Here is a 5,713-nt window from a genome sequence, read left to right as displayed (position 1 = left end):
TAAAATATATTTGGCTTGGGAGGCTGAGGCAGGAGGATCACAAGTTCAAAGCCAGTCTCAGCAAACTAGCGAGGTCCCAAGCAACTTTTGTGAGACCCTGTCTCCAAGTAAAAAATAAAAAAGGGACTGAGGATGTGGCTCAGTGGTTAAGCACCCCAGAATTCAAGCCCTGGTACAAAAAAAAAAAAAAAAAAAAAAGCAAAAATTGCATCTCTACTGAACATGTATAGACTTTTTTCTTATCACCATCCCTTAAACATTATAGAATAACACCTATTCACATAGTATTTACCTTGTATTAGGTATTATAAATCATCTTCTAGAGATGACGAAAGGGCCATGTGAGGATGTGGTATTTTAAATGTAAATACTACCTTGTTTCCACGAGGGGATTTCCGCATGTGTGGATTTGGTATCTTCAGGGCTCCTGGAACCAGTCCCGGTGGATGCTGAGAGACAGCGTCTGTTTCCTATGACTATTGGAAGGACTATCTAGAATATTACTGCATAAATTGCTATTCATACAATCATTGCTGTTTAAAACCTTATAAATCTAGATCCTTCCCACTCAGAAACTACATGGGTGCTGAAGCCCCTAAGTACAAGAACAGAGGTATATTCAGCCAAGTCCATGGAAGTCATTGGTCCTGTAAGTTGTCAGTATTCTGTGCAAGAGAAACAACTTGGCCAATGACCTCTTGGTCTGGGTGTTGTAAGGATGCGTCCTAGGGAAGCAATGGCAGACCTCTGCGACCTCTCCTCCTTCCCACCTCCCTTTCTCCTCAGCAACCTGGACCATCCACCTGCTCAGCCTCCGTCATGATTCCCCTGGAGGTCCAGTAGACGCCTTGTCCTAGGGGAGCTCATCCAGTGTGTCCTGCCTCAAAGGACTGTCCCCCTGAAAATATCTGTGTCCTTTGGTTCATTTGTGGACATGGAGACAAGTGACCTTCTGTGACTCAATTCCATGGCTTTGTTTGCAAGAACACAGACATGCGAGTGGCCACTGACAATATGTGTTCCAGCATCATATACGGGGCATATTTTGCTCAGAAACATGTCCTGTTAGTTGTTGAAACCTTTTTTGCATTCCCTGAAACAAATGACACTACGGCGTATTTTCTTTTGGGGGGCAGTAAATAAAAGCCTTTTATGTTGACAATGATAATATTATATTCCACAATCTATTTGCATTTCTCTTTTCTGTGGATTTTATTGCTCGATATAAATCCCCAGGCTGAGCTGCATTAAGCTTCACTCAGGAGACAATGGTGCATTTTGTCACCGGGCTGGACAGCTACATGCCAAGATGCCACCTGCAGGGATTGTTTTGCGCCCCATGTGCAGGGCTGAGGCACGGACAGGAAGACGTGTGGTGTGCATGGGTCTGGGCACACGGGCACACGGGCACACACACGGGAAGCCTGGGGGGATTCTCTTTGGAGCCACAATCAGAATGGATTTCCGAGAGGGAGCCGGTCAGAGTGCCTTCCTCTTCCATGTGCTACCTACCTCCGGCCCATCCCTGCCAGCCGGGTCTTCAGGAGAGTGGTCGGAGCCTGCTTCAACTCTGGCCAAGGGGAAGGGCAGAATGAGAATGAGGACATAAATCGTCCCAGAGGCTCGTAGAGGGGTTGAGTCTCTCACCACTTCCTGCGGGGCTTCTGAATACTTCCAAGAGCAGAAGCACTTTTCCCAACAGACAAGTCAGTAAGAACCTGCCGAGATAAACTGTGGCCATCTTCAGCCAGCGTTCATGCTGACCGCTGACGGCCCTCTGGGCACTTCTGTGTGCCATGCCTTGGGCTAAGCACTATCTCATTTAGTCCTCGCAACAACCCTGCAAGGTAGGTACTGCTGTTATCCCCATTGTACAGACCAGGAAGCTGAGGCCTAAAGCTCCTCAGCTGCAAACTTGCAGAATAGGAATTCAAGCTCTAGGCAAGTCTGGCAAGAGTTATTGGTGGCAGGAGAAAGGACACTAATGACTCCCTGGGTCTGCAATGGTCATGAAACCACTGCTCCTCCTTGCGGTGTGTGACCTTGACCTGCAGAATACACACATAAAGCATGAACGAGTCAGTGGGTGTCATAGGACCGTATGTGGCTGAATTGCTCAGCATAAGGCAGTTCGGTGGTGCCTTGCTATTTCAGTCAGGGGCGTCTTCTCTGCTCTTGAGGGAAGTTTCCCAGCTGCAGAAATGGAGGTGCCTTACCCAGGCATAGCAAAGGGACTTTGGCTGACGGGTTTGGTGTTGACTTCACCCCCAAAGCTGAGAGGGGCAGGAAGCCCTTCCTTGATCTCTGTTTGGAAGAAAGTCCCAGACCTAGTGGTTTCTGCCCCTGGGTCAGGTTAAGGAAATGGTCCTCAAAATACTCAACTTTTAGTGGCTTTGATTATTAAATTCCTAAAATGCTTATTTATTGTGTTTCAAGCCAAGCGCAGTTTTTTTTTTTTTTTTTTTTTTTGGTTCAAGTCTCAGGAGCGTTCAAGCCAGAGGTTGCAGATGAAGGGAATGAATACATGATTTTCTTTTTTCTTTTTTCCTTCCTTTTTTCTTTTATCTGGGACTTTCTTCAAATGTCTGTTTTCGAATTGAGCTTTTAAGGAGAGCATTTGTGAATGAAGCCGCCCCTTTGTTTTCAAGCTAATCGAATCCTATTTTTCACTTAACCAGAAAAGTAAATGTTTTTAGAGCTGCGCTGGCTTCTCAGAGGGTGGTTTCCTATGGTGCGACGTCTGCGTCCTCAAACAGAGGACAGTAGGCCTGGTAGTCAGGACTGGGTGGTCAAGACCGGCCTCTGCTGACCAACAGACTCCAACACAGCCCCGGAGAACATATCGATGTCACTGTTTTCAATTGAAATACCAGAGGAATGTTGTCCACACCCTGTCCTTGGGCTGTGGCTGGGAGGCTGGGACAGCTGGACTCCTGTCCAGAACTCTGTCACCTGTGAGGCAGTGGTGGGCAGGCAGACTCGGCAAAGCCGAGATCTCAAAGAACTGGACAAATGCAAGTTGATTTTAGGTGGCACTTGGAGGGATGTCAGTAACCCTGAGTCCCACAGTGACACTTGGTTCCCTTTCCAACTCTCCATCCTTCTGAGCCTTTAAGGACAAAGTCTCAGTTGTGTGCCCCAGTGTCTGAGACTTCTTTCTCATCTCTGGGTTTCAGATAAAGACAGATCCGACTTTCGTCTTAGATACAGTGGTTTTATTTCCTTTTGGAAAAAAAAAATTATGATAACCCCGCTTTATAGCAGTTTCAAGATAAGATAAAAATCTCATTTGAAAGTAAATCAGTGCAAGGTCGTTTTCCACTTGGTGGCGTCTGTGGATGCAGATGTGGCAAGGCCCACCTGCGCAGCCTAGGAAACCCCGAAGTGTGGGATGCCCAGCCTTTGGCTGTAAATTAAAGGAGGTTGAAATCTCTGACGCCCGGAGAAGCGGGGGGATTGCTATCTACTGTGAGGCTGGTGGGAGCAAGGGGCCCAGGCACTGGGGTCAGAGCTGACTTCTGAACTTCCCCTGTCCTCACCCATGGGTGCCTTGGCCTCCTAGAGACAGTTCCTGAGACAGGGAGGGCCATGTGGCTCCTGGTCTCCCCAGGATGCAGGCTCCCACCAGGCCCCTTGACTGTTCTTGCGTTGCCAGCGCCCAGGGTTCGCGTCTGGGAGGGGAGGGGACGTGGAAGGTAGTTCACCCCCTGCCGCCTGCTGGAGACCAGCAAATCAAGCAGACCCATCCGGCTGAGCCCATTCCCGGCACGAAGTCGGATCATGTGCAAGTCTAGCGCACGCAGCCCCCTCCTCATCTCAGGCTGCAAATCTTTGGCAATCGGAGGCAGGCTCTGAATTAAGCTTAATTAAAATTCACTCTTAATTAGGGCCATTACTTAAAATCAACTCTATGTAATAAAGCTGTGTAATCATAATTAAGCCCCAGGAATGGAATTAGGAAGCTCAGGATGGCAAAGCCACACGCGGATGGGCCCGGTGCCGGCGGGACAGCTACGAGGCCTGAATTGGCAGAATCTTTAAATAACCAAGGACCCATTAGCGTGCGTGAGGAGTGCGCCTGAGACTGCGTGGCCGGCCGGACGGGAGCTCCCAGGGAAGAGGGGTCGAGGTAGGTGGGGCCCTGGGAGGCCAGGCTCCAGGGTGGGACTGCGGGGAGGGCAGGGGGCCAGGTGCAGGGAGGCCGGCCTGCCCCGAGCTGCAGGTGAGGCCCACATAGTCACCTTGGTCATCGTTCCCCAGCTGTGACACCAGAGGAGGGCAGCTGAGCCCCAACAGAGAAGTCTCTGCCTGCTGGCTTCAGACTCAGGACTCTGGACACTTGACTTTCTGGAGAGGGCTTCCCTTCTGCAAAGTCAAGATCAAAGATCAAAGCCATCAGCTGGTCATGCTGGAGGGGGACACGCAGAGTCACGGTCCTGACTGTGGGCATCATAGTAACGGTGGATGTTGAGGAAAGAGGGCAGCGGGGTGAGGTGACATGTGACTGTCTCCTGCTTCGACACTAACTGATAAGCATCCAAAAGGGCAGGAATGTGTGATTTTAATGAGACGATCAATTCTGAACTTTGGATGTGCCAAGTACTGGCCAAGTAGCCTAGGGCACTGTTTACTTCTCTTCCCAGTTTCTTCAACTATAATATGAATTTTAACAAAAAGATTGATCTGAGAGGAAGACATATAAAAGACATATAGTCCAGTGCCTGGTAAACAACACATTTTATATTGCTTTCGTATGTGTATATTGTTAATTATATTTATATATTAAATTACTATGTTTCAAGCGCTGTTCTGTTTTATATGTAAAAACTGATTATATGTTCATATTTGTCCTAGGAATAGGCATGATTATTTTCTCTGATATATACATAAGGATTCTGAGACTCAGAGATGTGACGTGCCTAAGGTTCACAGCAATTAAGTGGCAAATTGTAAGAGCAGTGAACACAATAGTTATTAGAATAGTTATTATAAGGCTAATGTCTGTCTTTTTGGCCCATGGATCAAGGTCAGTAAGACCCACAGAAAACAAGTGTCCGGAAGCTGCCGTAAGTTCCGAGGGAGGTTGCTCCGCTGTGCTCAGAGCCTGGTCTTATTCTGCAACTACCCGGGCAGAACAAGAGCAGGCTTGGAGTTCCAGGAGCAAGGGCCGCTGGGTGCTGACCCCGGAGCTGTGAAACGGCAAGGGGAGGAGGAAGCGCCTGCCCACGTCTGTTATTTTGTCTTAGAGTTGGTTTCCCTTGCTTGTGGGGCTTGGGGATTGTTCTAGAAGTGGTGAGGGGACATGCAGGCACCCGCAGCCTGAAACCAGAGGCTTCTCCCTTGGGCCCCCTCGCTCAGGGGCTGCTCATACCCCGTGTGCCCCAGGGAAGGGTGCTGACTGTGTTCCTGGCACCGAGTTTGTCTCTGCACCTGCATCATCTCAGCCCCGGTCTACCGGGCCCTGCAGGGTGGGAATCTTCACTCTCCTTTCGCAGAGATGCTGTCCAGGCTGGGTTGCCGCCCAGCTGTCAGCACGAAGGTCTGTCCCCCCCACCTAGACCCAGGACTAAGAGACCTTCGGGGCTAGGAAAGTCCTGCAGTCATGGTTCCCAGACAGCGGCATTCTCTCTGCTTGCGTGCCCCCAGGGAGATGGACACCACTACTCACTGAGTCACATTCTCATGTCTCAATGACGGGGTGGAGGCAGAGGGG

At 49.5% G+C, this 5,713-nt stretch overlaps 1 long non-coding RNA gene across 1 annotated transcript; it reads left to right on the top strand.

Annotated features, from left to right (window-relative positions):
- The first annotated feature begins 1,278 nt into the window (after positions 1-1,278).
- On the top strand, positions 1,279-4,951 carry LOC124987203 (uncharacterized). The gene is made up of 3 exons (XR_007109153.1): positions 1,279-1,847; positions 3,941-4,129; positions 4,261-4,951. It is a non-coding gene; the product is annotated as an uncharacterized LOC124987203 (long non-coding RNA).
- Positions 4,952-5,713: the final 762 nt, after the last annotated feature.

The sequence above is a fragment of the Sciurus carolinensis genome, chromosome 6 (genome assembly GCF_902686445.1).
Source record: "Sciurus carolinensis chromosome 6, mSciCar1.2, whole genome shotgun sequence".
Taxonomy (NCBI): domain Eukaryota; kingdom Metazoa; phylum Chordata; class Mammalia; order Rodentia; family Sciuridae; genus Sciurus; species Sciurus carolinensis.
This window is presented reverse-complemented; position numbering and strand designations above follow the sequence as displayed.